Source organism: Haemaphysalis longicornis, unplaced genomic scaffold (genome assembly GCF_048455015.1).
Source record: "Haemaphysalis longicornis isolate Haplotype H1 unplaced genomic scaffold, Haemaphysalis longicornis Haplotype H1 scaffold_14, whole genome shotgun sequence".
NCBI lineage: Eukaryota > Metazoa > Arthropoda > Arachnida > Ixodida > Ixodidae > Haemaphysalis > Haemaphysalis longicornis.
This window is the reverse complement of record NW_027526245.1, coordinates 19,631,856-19,645,455: the sequence shown is the minus strand read 5'-3', so window position 1 is coordinate 19,645,455 and position 13,600 is coordinate 19,631,856. Positions and strand designations below refer to the sequence as shown.

At 49.0% G+C, this 13,600-nt stretch overlaps 1 protein-coding gene across 1 annotated transcript in view; it reads right to left on the bottom strand.

The window, feature by feature from the left end:
• LOC144165177 (glutathione hydrolase-like YwrD proenzyme) overlaps positions 1-13,600 on the bottom strand; it is a 118,058-nt gene that overhangs the window by 31,287 nt on the left and 73,171 nt on the right. The window lies entirely within an intron of this gene.

Genomic DNA, 13,600 nt, shown 5'->3' with positions numbered 1-13,600 from the left:
AACGGCAATGAGTATGGCTGGTGTAAAAGGCCAGGCTGTGATGGTGCATGGCATGAAAAAGGTTTAAAAAAAGACTACGCGTGATAGGAAATGAGGTGTAAAAACTTGATGTCACTAAGAAACATAAAATGCGTTGTACAGGAATCACGGGATTATCCGCCAGAAAGAGTGCTGGGTGTAGTGGAATGTATTGTCTGTAGAGTTGAGGGAAGTGCTTAGGTCTTGTTGTGTGGAGTGCTTTGCATGTAATGAGGACGTGAAGTACGGATAGGCCCTCCCCACACCTACTACACAGTGGTCTTGGAGATCCAGTGAGCAGATGGGAGTGTGTCGCGTATGTGTGGCCTATCCGTAATCTAGCTAGAGCAGCTTCGATGAATCTGTTGTGTGAGTCACTAGTGTATTGTCCTAAGTGTGGTTTTATTATGTGTAACTTGTTGTCTGTCTGTGTGCTCCAGTCAGAGCTTGCCATGTTTTGCGAAGGTGTTGTTGTATGTGTGGCTTGAGGTGAGTGTAGGGTATTGTTGTTATGTCCACTGTGTTTGCAATTGTAGCAGCGGCGGCCATTTGATCCGCGGTCTCGTTTCCGGCGATTCCAGCATGGCCTGGAACACAGCACAGGATTAGTTGAAAATTCTTAGCATATATATATACATTATGGCATTAAAGACAAGATTGACAATGTGGGTTTTCCAGGGTCTGTGTGAAGACAATGCATGCACAACGCTCAAAGAGTCTGTAAAGATGACAAACCTGGGAATTTGTTTTTTAAGAATGTGCTGAACGATGAGTAAAATGCCATATGCTTATGCTGAGAAGATAGTGGTGTGTACATTTATAGTTCTGCAAGAATTAAAGTTGGGACCATGAGCCGCACATGACACCGTATTTGAAGTTTTCGAGGCATCACTATAGAATTAGGCACATTTATATTTATCCTGAAGCGACAAGAAATGCTGCAGGATCGCAGCTCTCGGAACCCTGTTTTTATCTATTTTCGTAAAAGAAACACCACGACAAATAGGCCGCAGTTGCCATGGTGGTATAACGTCAGAAAATGATGATGATGTGCATACATCTAAAAACCCAACGGAAATACCTGAAGCTTCCTCTCTCACCCTCAGAGAGTAGGGCAAAGACACAGATGGACGATTTGAGAATAGCTGGGTTGTCGATGTATCGTTGAGGACAGGTTTAAAAGGATGGTTATTCAATGATGAGACCTTAAAGCATATAAAAAAAACTCCCCCCACCTCCCCGAAGGGGATCGTGCCGAAATGCGAATGCATTGGGTGCACCGATGAGTGCGCTGCGGCAAGCAGTCACGGAGAGAGGCGCGCGCTCCACTGCATTTATATATATTTTTCCTAGCGCAGCGAGCGGAGAGAGGGTACGCGGAGAGGAGAGAGAGACCCGCTCAACACGCCCGCCCCGCGCGCGAGCTCTCTCCGCCGAGCTCCGCGATGCGAGCGCCCTTACACGCCCGAGCGCGCTCCTCCTCTCCACTCACTCTCCGCTACTCCGCCCGAGCTCCGCGATGCGAGCGCCCTCACACGCCGAGCGCGCTCCTCCTCTCCCCTTGCCCTCCGCTATTCCCGCCCGAGCTACCACGCGCTCCGGTTGCTAGGCGCGCCACAGCTGTTGCTAGGCGCACGCCGGCCAACGCACGACAACCCCCAACTAAGAAATGCATTCGCATTTAAAAATCAATGTACATTCGTTGATGTTCCAGGCACCATTTGTTACTTTCAGCGTACAGACTCTGGGCCGGGCTAGTGCGGAACGCACCACACGCAAGGCGCAGGCTCAAATGGAGCACTGGGTCAAGCATTTTTAGTGCTGTTTTTGATGCCGACCCATACACAACTCTACCGTAGTCTACCCGAGACCCGACTAAGGCGGTAAAGACACGGAGAAGGAGTTCTTTGTCTGCACCATAGGATTGGTGGGGGAGGACTTCGAGAATGTTTAGTGTTTTCAGACATTTATGTTTAAGTTGTTTGATGTGTGGAATGAACGTCAGTTTTTCATCAAATATGACACCTAAAAACTTGTGCTCCTTTTTTACAGGAATAGAAGCGTGATGAAGGGTGATCTCAGGGTCTGCCTTAATCCCGCGCTTCCGGGAGAACACAACACAAGTACTTTTTACAGGGTACAGTTTAAAACCGTTTGCGCTCGCCCAGCCAGCAAGTTTGTTCACCCCAAGCTGGACTTGGCGTTCACAAATTGAAAAGTTACAGGACTTAAAAGATATTTGAATGTCATCTACATGTACAGAACAGGAAATGGTTGGTGGCAATGCCTTCCGAAGAGAGTTCATCTTAACAATAAAGAGTGTACAGCTCAAGACACCGCCTTGAGGGACGCCATTTTCCTGCACGTGTACATTCGAAAGAGCACTGCCAACCCTCACTCGAAAGGTCCTTTCCGACACGTAGCTAGTGAGGGTGTTCGGCATGTTGCTGGAAACACCAAACGACTTGAGGTCACACAAGATACCGTACCGCCAGGCCGCGTCATAGGCCTTTTCCATATCAAAGAAGACTGTTATACAATACTGTTTATGAATGAAGGCACCTTTAGATATGATTCCAATGCAACCAGTTGATCGTTGGTGGATCTCCCAGCCCTCAAGCCTGCCTGGCAGCTCTCGAGAAGACCATTGTACTCAAGCAAGTACACGAGTCTCCTGTTTATCATCTTCTCGAGAAGCTTGCACAGGAAGCTTGTCAAAGCAATGGGCCGGTAACTGGAAGGAGAGGGAGCCTCCTTCCCCTCCTTCAGGAAAGCCACTACTATGGCCTCCCTCCAAGAGCGTGGAATGTGCCCCGAAAGCCATATGTTGTTTAGATGTAGGAGTGTTTGAAGAGTGTCTGGGTGTAGGTGTTGTATCATGGTGTATGTGATTTTGTCTGCACCTGGAGCTGAAGGCTTACATGTGGTCACAGCGGCCTTCAGCTAACGAATTGAAAAAAGGGAATTGTAGGAAGTGTGCGACTTGTTATCACGCAGGGACTTCTCCGCAGATGTTTTGTGTTTTATTAAAGTGTTTGTGTAGTGTAATGAACTGGATACGTGTTCAAAATGTTGTGCAAGCATGTCAGCCTGGTCTTCGAGTGTGTCCCCTGTTGTGCTAACCAGGGGCAGGCTGTGTGTCTGTTGTCCTTTTAGTTTGCGTATACGTGTCCACACTTTGTGAGTGTCGGTGTACGAGTTGATAGAAGTGAGGAAGGCGCGTCAACTCTCCCTTTTCGTCTCATGACGCACACGCTTCCCAAAAGCCTTTGCCCGTTTAAAGGAAATGAGATTATCCGACGTGGGGTACCGGCGAAGGACACCCCACGCCTTGTTGTGGACCACTCGCGCTCGCCTGCAGTCTTCGTTCCACCAGGGCCTCCTTGGGTTGCATGGGGCACCGGAGCCTGGGCTTTTCGGCGGCGTCGCGGATGTGCGCCGTGAGCAGTGGGGTCGCCTCTTCTACGTGTAGGTGTTTTATGGATGTGTAGTGCGGTTTACATGTTTCTGTGAATGTACTCCGGTTTGGTCTTCCCTCATTGAACCTTTTATGAGAGGGGGAAGTGTTTGTACCTTTGCCTATGTATGTCAATTTGGTGGGGAAGTGGTCACTACTGTTTAGGTTTGTGTCCACATGCCACTCAAGAAATGGGAAAAGAACTGCCGAGCCAAGAGCCAAGTCAAAATGTGAATAACTGTTTTGTCCTATGTTATAATATGAAGCTTGGTTTTTGTTAAAAAGGTATGCTCCCGATGATGTTAGAAATTTTTCAATTAGGCGACCTCGGGCATCTGTGCGGGAAGAGCCCCAGATTGAATTATGTGCATTGAGGTCGCTTAAGACTAAGTACGGTTCAGGTAGTTGATCTATCAGGGCCTCAAAATCAGTGTTCGATAGTTGGTAATCCGGAGGGATGTAGAGGGAGCATACCGTTATTAACCTATCATAAATAATTGTTCGAATCGCGACAGCTTCAAGCATGGTGTTTCGGTGGATGGTGTGACACGCTAAGGATTTCCGGGCTACTATGGCCACACCACCTGAAGAATACGTGCAAGTGTGCCCGTCTTTTCGAAATACCAAGTAGCTATTCAAGAAGTTGTATGTTTACTATTTAGGTGTGTTTCCTGAAGACACATGAGACTTGGCTGTTGTGAATGAAGTATCTCGTGCACATCATCTAGATTGTTGGTAAGGACTCTACAGTTCCATTGAATGATGTTGTCTGTTCCCATTATATACATTTAAGAATGACTGGAGTGTGTGTGTGTGTGTTCATGTGTCGTCTTTCGGGGCTGTTACTCTGGTATTGGGCTTTTCGGGCCTTCCTGTAGGCTTGGAAGTCGGTGGCCGCTCCTTGCGCTGCGTTGCAGGCAGGAACGGCCCGACATCCATCTCGTCGTCGGATGTCCGAGGGGTGCCCGACGGACCGGGCTCCACGGGCTTGGCCCCCCCTCGGGAGCCCTTCATTTGAGCCGCCACCGCCGAGGGCGTGGGACACCAGAGGTGGCACGGGCGGTGCGGTGGCGGTGGGAGCCGGTGCGGGGCCCGTGGTGTCCATACCCTCGGCACCCTCCAACGTACTGGAGGACGGGGAGGCAGGGGCGGGAGCGGCACCGGTCCCTACGGAAGAGGTTGGCACCACAACCGCTGCTGCCTCAGCAAGCGGCGTGGTGACGGGTTGGGTGCCGGAGGCAACTCAGCGGGGGGCGGGGGAGGGACCAGGTCAGACTCGCTGAACCCTGTGGTAACCAGACGCCGCTCCGCCCCCTGGCGAGCTGCGTCGGCGTACCTCCCCAGGGGGAAAGAGGCGAACCTCTTCCGCGCCTCTGGGAAGGTTATGTTCTCTGTTACCTTGATGTTTATTATCTTTTTTTCAAGTTGAAAGTTTTCGCACTTGCGGGAGTACGCCGCATGCAGCCCCCCCGCAGTTCACACAAGTGAGGGTGTCAGATGGCCACTTGTCGCTCGGATGGTCGTGTGCCGCACATTTTGCACAAGTCGTTCGGCCACGGCTGGAGTTGGTACCGTGCACGAACCGCTGGCACTTAAAACAGCGCCGCGGGTTCGGGAAGTAGGGTCGGATGGAGCAACGAATAAAACCTGCATTTATGTGTTGTGGAAGAACTGCGCGGTCAAAAGTCAAGATAATGTGCTTGGTGGGAATCTCCTTGTCGTCTCTGCGGATAGTGATACGTCTCACGGCAGTGACGCCCTGATCCTTCAAGCCGTCAAGGAGATCCGCATCCGTTTCGTTCAGGAGATCTGTCGCGGATATCACACCCAGCGAGCTGTTGAGGCTCCGATGGGGTGTGACCCTGATGCCTAGATCAGCCAGTCTAGTCTGAGCTAGAAGCTTTATGGACTGCTGCTTGTCATTTATTTCGATGAGGAGTTCACCAAACCTTTGTTTTTTGCATTTATACGATTTTACTATTATGGCATCAAGATATTTTGGAATCAAGAAGACTGACTGAGATGCAAGAGGTTGGGTTGGATTCAGCGATTCTATTACAAGAAATCGAGAGTAATGATCCGGTTCAGGAAATGTTAAAGATGGCAATGGGGGAAAAGATGCGGCCCCTGTTCAGGGACCGATCACGTTTGGGGGGGGGGGTTCCAAAATGCCATATGATACATTGGAAAGCAGGGAGACGGGGGTACTTTCTCCTTTGACGTTGCCCTGGTAGTCAAAGAGGTCCCGGAGCTCCCTGTCTGGTAGACACGCAGGGAGCCCATCGGTCGGAGCTTGACCAAGGCTCCGACGGCCACCGTTTACGGGCTATACCCTTCACCTTTAAACACCACCCCACGGTTGCACACAGGTTATGCTTGGGAGCTCGGGGTCCGTGGTGTCGCTGCTCACCGTCACCATGAATACTCAAGATACCCCGTGCGGGGATTTGAATTTTTGTACCATGCAACGTTGTGACACGAGGTCCCCCCGACAGTGTTTCACTCTGGGACTTCTTCTGTAGGTATCAGTTATTGAATATCAATGCACCAACTATATTTTTCAATAAACCTTCTAACTTTCAAACCTTCAATGTGTTCCACCATTCATTTTTTCCTAACACTATTAGTGACTGGAAGGACCTCCAAACGAAGTGTTTCTTGCCACTAAATTGGCTGAGACTATAGAGCATGCTGTATAATTTTCTTTCCCAATTTTATTTGCCTCATGTATTGTTGTTCGAATAAGTGTTTCATGGTTATTTGTCTTACACTGGCAAAATTATATACTGTATGCTGTTCGAAATAACCCCCTACAATAATGCCCTACGGGCGCTGTAGGAACATGTAATAAATAAATAAATAAATAAATAAATAAATAAATAAATAAATAAATAAATAAATAAATAAATAAATAGTGACCGTTCCAATTGATGTGCAAAAAACCCTGCAGTCCCTCCCTCGCCACATCTCGGGCGACAGCGTGGTGGAGGTTCACATCAAGCGCCGACTCGTACACAAACCACCGTACAAGTCCGGAGTGCATGGGTTGCGAGTGGCAGAGGAGGGAGGCGGCGTGCACACGCAGCTATAGGTTGTATGCCCTTACTGCTGACACGTCCGTTGTGCTGGCGGGAGGATCAAACGACGATGTCAAACGGCCCAATGAGACCTCAAGCAGATGGGGTTAGTGTGTTACACAAACGTAAGATGCCTAAGGCGCGGGAGGAAAACAGACAGCTCCATCTTTGTCCTCTAAATAAAGCTGGTCATTTCAAGCTGCATTGAGCTTACTGGCCTGTTAGTGTGCTCAATAGCAAATTACAAACAAACGTGGTTTGTTTCACGCACTTCAAGGACTTCGACCAGCTTCGCAGGTAATCCTTCTTCACAGATTGGAAGGGCACAATTTTTTAGTTTGTCGAACCGAAAAACACTATTGGTTCGTTTACGGTTCGGGGTAGGGTAAAATAATTTTTTTTCTGGTTCACTACCAGTTCGACTAAATTTAACACAGAACCGGTTCGCAAGCCTGAACCGGCTCGCGAACAGGTTCGGAGTGATTAATTAAAACTAAATTGTAAAATTTTCTGTCTGTAGTTGAAAAGAATCTCAACAAACAAATACAAGTTTGTTTTATTCGAAATGTCGATCTTAATGGCAGCTTTAACCATTCAATCTGGTAAATGAACGAAGTTGCCGTTCACCAGGCCCCGTCCTTGTAAAGTGATAGGGACACATTTATGTGCTTGGCAGCCGCCGACCGCAGCCACCACTAAAAACCAGGTCTGCGAGGTTAGCGCTGCTTCCAGTTTTGTTTCACCGTTTTATACTCATTTATTCGAAAAACCACCACTGCATGGAACCACCACCCCCTCAATTGCTGGCATAACCGATTTGTCTGCATTTAAAAATACTATAGAAAAACACTCGTTGATCCGCGTTTTTTTTTCGATTTTTCCCGTTTTTGATATTCTTTCCTGTGTTTGCGGTATGTATTAACTCCACTGTGAGGCCGAGGAGCCTCAATAGCGGAAGTACAACAGGAGGTCAGAAGAAAACGCGCCATGCAACTGGTTACACCCTGCGGCTAAAGAGACCCAAAGTTTTTTTTTTTTCGGACTGCGAAGCTCGGCAAGGCCCGACATCCGTGCGGCCGGTCGCCGTAGATCGCGGCAGATATTTGAGCATCGCCTTGAAAATCGCCACTGATGACACTACGTAGCACAATTTTTCACCACACTAACATCCACTTTTGCGAATGTGAACCCCTTTTTCGCAATCAGTGTGATTTTAAAAAGCGGCAACAAGGTGTTGCTGTCGCGACCTACGTCGGTTCGAGCCGCCGGCGGGTGCAGGCACGTCGGACGTGTGTGCGGAGCGTTTCTGCGAGCAGTAAGCGCTTCATGATTTCCTCCTACACCTATTTCTTGAGAAAGACCACCGAAATCTACAAATTTAGCTCGGTGATCGTCGTAGCCCAGCTAAGTGTTGATCAGGGAAACGTCCGCATACACCACCACGTTCAAGTTTTATGCGGGCTGCAGCCTGCCACGGTTATAAAGTCCCCATGAGGTCAAACTACGCTTCACGCACTGATAATGAACTTCAAACGCCGAAAATTAGCACGGAAATGCACTTAGAAAGCGCGTCATAAACGAAATGTCACGCGCGGCAAGCTAACAACGCAAGGTATACGTGGCGCCAAAACGATCGCAGCGCCGGCCTCTCCAGTGCTGGCCATCGCGGCCAATACGCGAAACGTGAGAAGCTACGCAATCGCCTGAATCGTGTGAATCGCAAAGTTATGAATTGTAAAATGTGACCCCAAGATCCCCCTTGGATTTACCGTTTGTTTAGTAAGGTGGGAAAAGCCGCTAGGGGGCCACGGAGTGCAGGCGTGCTTCAGATGGGCTCTTGCTACTCAGTGCAGTTATCCCAGTTAGTTACGACGCAACTCTGTGAGCAATCATCGGACTCGCCAAGTGACAAAGAACACGCGGACATCAAACACTGACTGGTACGTTGACTGTAACCACAATAACTGATCACCCGAGTGCGCGACGTGGCCTAAGCCCCAGCTCGCCAGGCAGCAGCTCCACGGTGCACGTGGCGCTCGTGGCCGGCGCGCCGCTCACCGGTGAGCTCGTGGCCGCCTGTTACTGCTCCAGCATGCAATCGCCGGAGGGAGGAATGACCCAAGAAGAAGAGGAGGAGATGCAGGACGAAACGCCAGAAACCGTACACCAAGGCGAAAACAACGCCGTAAAAGTAAGTTTCGATGCAGACAGCGGAAGAACAGTATACCAAACGCTATGGATGAAAGAAGTCCACAGACGCAGCGCAGCCAAGACGAAAAAAGAAGAGGAGGGAAAGTCCGAAACCGCTGCAGGGATCAACAGCCTATCGAAAGTTGCCAGCAACCCCAGTACCAGTATCGGCAAACCACCCAGAAGAACGGGGAAATCCACGGGCAACAGGTCACCACCTTTGCCGGAGACCGACTACAAAATAGTCTTCAGACCAACTGCCGGGCTTCACCTTGCTAAATGGAAGGACTCCGACGCTGCCCTCGCAATGGCAAGAGCCGTAGACATGCCGCTTCGAGACTTTGTAAACAAAGTGACTACTCAAGTTCAGTGGGCCCAAAATCTACTCGTGGCAAGCACAGCGCACGAGGATATGATCGACCGCCTCACAGCCATCACACAACTCCAGGTAGGCCCAAACCTGTGCAACCTTACTGCCTATCTCAAACCACTGCCCAACACGAGTGCGGGCGTAGTTGTGGGAATTACAGATTGGCTAACCAATGACAACATAATGGACTACATATCGGCAGAACGCCATGAAATTGTATCAGCCAGACGACTGGGAAACTCGTCAGCGGCCATAATACACTTCGAGGGACCACATGTGCCTTTTTACATAAAGGTACTAGGAACAATAGCCAGATGCCGCCCCTACCGCAAATCTGTGCAATACTGCAAGGCATGCGGAGATATTGGACATAGGCAGGATGTTTGCCCTTCGCCAAAACCAGAAGTCTGCTCCAAGTGTGGAAAGAAACCCGAAAACGAGGAACACGACTGCAACCCGACGTGCAAGCTCTGCAACTTACCGCATGAGACCGCCGGTAAAGAGTGCAGGCGCCGGTTAAAACCACCCCCACCCCCGCTTCGCACCAGGCAGGCATGGGACCAAACAAGCGGAAAAGCAGCCTGGTCAACGGCTCCCTCAGAGACCAACTGCAACTCATTTAGCCTAAAAAGTGCCATGGCCGCAACAGGGGTGCCCTCAGGCATTCTGAAAGAAAGCAGTAGCGAATCGTCCCCTTCCACCAATTAGAGATCCAGATCACACTCTCGCTCAAGTCAAAGGATCCGTAAAGAGTCGCGATCGCCATCACGATCGCTTTCCAGGCGTGCACAAGGAGACGTGCACAAAGTAGTGTTCTCAGACGAACACTTCCCTTCCCTTGCACAAGTCTCCTGTCCTTCTAGTACCTGCACTAGTAAAGAAGGACGAGATGCACCCGACTGGGCAGCTGCCTTCGAAGCACTCAGGCGTAACGCTGAAGAGAACACGCGAATTACCAAAGAATTGATGAAAGAACATGCGCTTACGAGATCGTACATGGAAGAAATGCTGAAAGAAATAAAGCAAATGAAATTGCACCAAGCGGGACAAGACAAAGAAGTCAACCAGATGAAGCAGGATCAGGGCATGTTCCAGCAGATGGCTATACAAACGTTCGAGCAAATCCAAGCACAAATTCAGAATATTAACACCACCCTCAAAGAAACCTGGAAACCCAAAGAAAAATTCAGGACACATTGGCCACTCTCATAAATGAAAAGACCGAACTAGATAGAAGAGTTACCACCATAGAAGAAAAGGACAAAGCTCGTAAAAAGCCCAAAAGCTACCCGGGAAGAGAAGCAAGAATGGAGGAGACGTTAGACGATGACGACATATAGCCCCTCTCAACACTTCGACGACAAGAGCGCGGATCGACGACTCAAAATTTGGCAATGGAACTGTAGAACAATTAGGTTAAAGAGACATAATCTCTCACAACTAACTGAAAACCGGACATCCTGGCCCTTCAAGAGACAGGGACAGATTCATTAACATTGCGGGAATACGAAACGCATATAGCAGATGGCAGGACCCGCACAGCCATCCTAACTTCGAAATATCTAACGACGCAGCAGCATTCAGTCCAACATAGGATTGAAAACACCGTTGTTGAAATTTTGCCTCCAAAGAAGAATCAGAAGAGCCTCTTTATATTGAATATATACAGCCCGCCCTCGGACAAACTAGGGGACCTTGACAACCTAATTCGATCCGTCTTGAAAGTGACAAAATGCCATAAACTTATAATGGTTGGGGACTTCAATGCACCCCACGTAGCATGGGGATATACCCGAACTCTAAAGAAAGGGGCTGAAGTCCACAATGTGGCCCAACAATACCGCCTCACCCTGTGGAACGATACACAACACCCCACCAGGATCGGCAATAGCGTGTCGAAAGACACCAGCCCTGATCTCGCCTGCTCCAGGGGAATACCACATGTAGAATGGGAGAGGCTAGATGAAACATTGGGCAGTGACCACCACATAGTCCAACTGAGCCTCAACCATCACCACAACCGAACACCCACCAGAGTGGGCAAAGCAAGAATCACGGATTGGAAGGCCTTCAGAGAGGAAGATGACGACGAGGAAAATTCTTTGGATGACCTAGAAAAGTGGACAAAAAGCCTGGTGGAAAGGGCCAACAAATACACAAAAGAAATTAAACTGACAATAGAAAATCCAGCAGTGGACCCTCACCTTCTACACATCTGGGAGGCCCGCCGCAGCCTCAGCCGGAGGTGGAAGAAACAAAAGTGCAATAGGAAGCTAAAACTCCGTATTGCAAATCTAACAAAGCAAGCGGAAGAATACGCAAATCAACTGGCTCGACAGAACTGGAATAAACTATGTGACAGGCTACAAGGGACTCTTAGTACAAGGGGCACTTGGAATATCCTGAGATCCCTCATGTCTCAAAATAATGAATCCAAATCATCCACCAACAAACACGTCGCACGCCTTATTCACAATTTCCCAGGGACAGAAAAGGACGTCCTCCAAGCGACGAAAGAAAAGTTCCTTGGAAATAATAGCACCACGTCCGCGCCACCTGCCGTTACCAATCTGGACTACAGAGGGACCCCCAACCCCGAGTTAGACAGACCATTCGCAGGTGTGAGCTGGACGCCGCTCTGGCCAAACTCACAAGAAACACCACCCCGGGAAGTGATATGGTGACGAACAAATTACTGCGTAATACAAACGAAGATATGCAGAACAAAATACTAAAAAAAATCAACGATGTATGGGAGCAAGGCAGGCTACCGGCCAGTTGGAAACATGCCGACGTCACAATGATTCCGAAACCAAACAAACCTGTCGAAATACCTAACCTCAGACCAATATCACTGACGTCGTGCTTGGGTAAACTAATGGAGCACATGGTTCTCAATAGACTCACCTGTCATATCGAAGAATCACCAGAAAACAGAGGGGGATTTCCGGACACCATGTATGGCTTTCGCCCCCACTTGTCAACTCAGGATATCCTTTTACAAATTAAAGAAGAAGTGATTGACAACCTGAATACCACGCAAAAAAGCGCCATTCTTTCCCTAGACGTCAAGGGAGCGTTTGACAATGTGTCGCATGCAGCCATACTCGAAAATCTCCAGGAAACTCAATGTGGAGAGGAAGCCTATAACTATGTAAGGGACTTTCTATCCTCACGGACGGCAACTGTAAGCCTAGGAACCCTACAAAGCGAAAAATTCGGCGTACCAGCAAAAGGAACACCCCAAGGCTCAGTGATCTCGCCTCTATTATTCAACCTCGCAATGATCAAATTACCAGAATCACTAAAAACTATCCCAGGGCTTCGACACGCTATCTACGCGGATGATATTACTTACTGGACGACGACAGGGTCAACCGGCACACAACAGGATGCACTACAGGAAGCAGTAAACCACACAGAACAATACCTCAGGAATTGCGGCCTTTCCCTAGCTCCGGAGAAATCAGCACTTCTAATACTAAAGAAACGGACAAGAGGACGACCACCACCGGAGTCCCTCGACCACGAAGTGACGCTTCATGGGGTCGTCATCCCAAAGGTGGACACGCTGAGAGTCTTGGGACTTGTCTTCCAAAAGGACGGCGCGGGATCAGCCACTCTCCAGAAATTACAGTCTACCATCTCCCAGGTCACCCACCTGATCAAAAGAGTGACAAGCAAAAAGCACGGGCTAAAAGAAGAAGACACGATAAGAATGATCCAGGCACTAATCATAAGTCTAATAACCTTCGGAACCCCTTACCTAGGACTGAAAACAGCAGAAAAAGAAAAATTAAACGTTTTAATTCGACAAACATACAAGATGGCGCTTGGATTACCGGCCAAAACCTCAACCGAAAAACTCCTGCAACTAGGGTTGCATAATACGTGGGACGAACTGACAGAAGCGCACCGGGCAAGCCAACTGGAACGGCTCAAGCTTACAAAAACGGGCAGAGCTACCTTGTGCCGCCTAAACTATCAGGGCCCAATAGAAACAGAAAACCAAAAGCAACGCATCCCCCTCGATTTAAGGACGCACATCGAAGTAGCAAGCATCCCACGAAACATGCACCCCGTCTACCACAAGAAGCGTCGCGAAACCAGAGCGAAAGCACTCCACAGATCCTACAGAAATTATCAAAACTCAAGATACGTTGATGCGGCAGTGTATCCAAGCCAAATAAATAAAGGAGCTCATACAATAAGCGTTGTAGACTTCAAAGGTTCCCACCTATCATCGGCAACAATCAAGACGGGAGACACGGACTCGGCGGAGGAGGCAGCGGTTGTGCTTGCCGTCACCACAGCGCCTCAAACCAAAGAGAGAATCACAGTGCTCACAGACTCTCAAGCAGCCTGCAGGAATTACCAAAAAGGACGAATTTCTAAAACGGCGCATGGAATATTATCCAAGACTTTTCAAGCACGCCGAAACCCAATAGACATGTACATCGTGTGGACACCGGGGCACGAGTCCCTAGA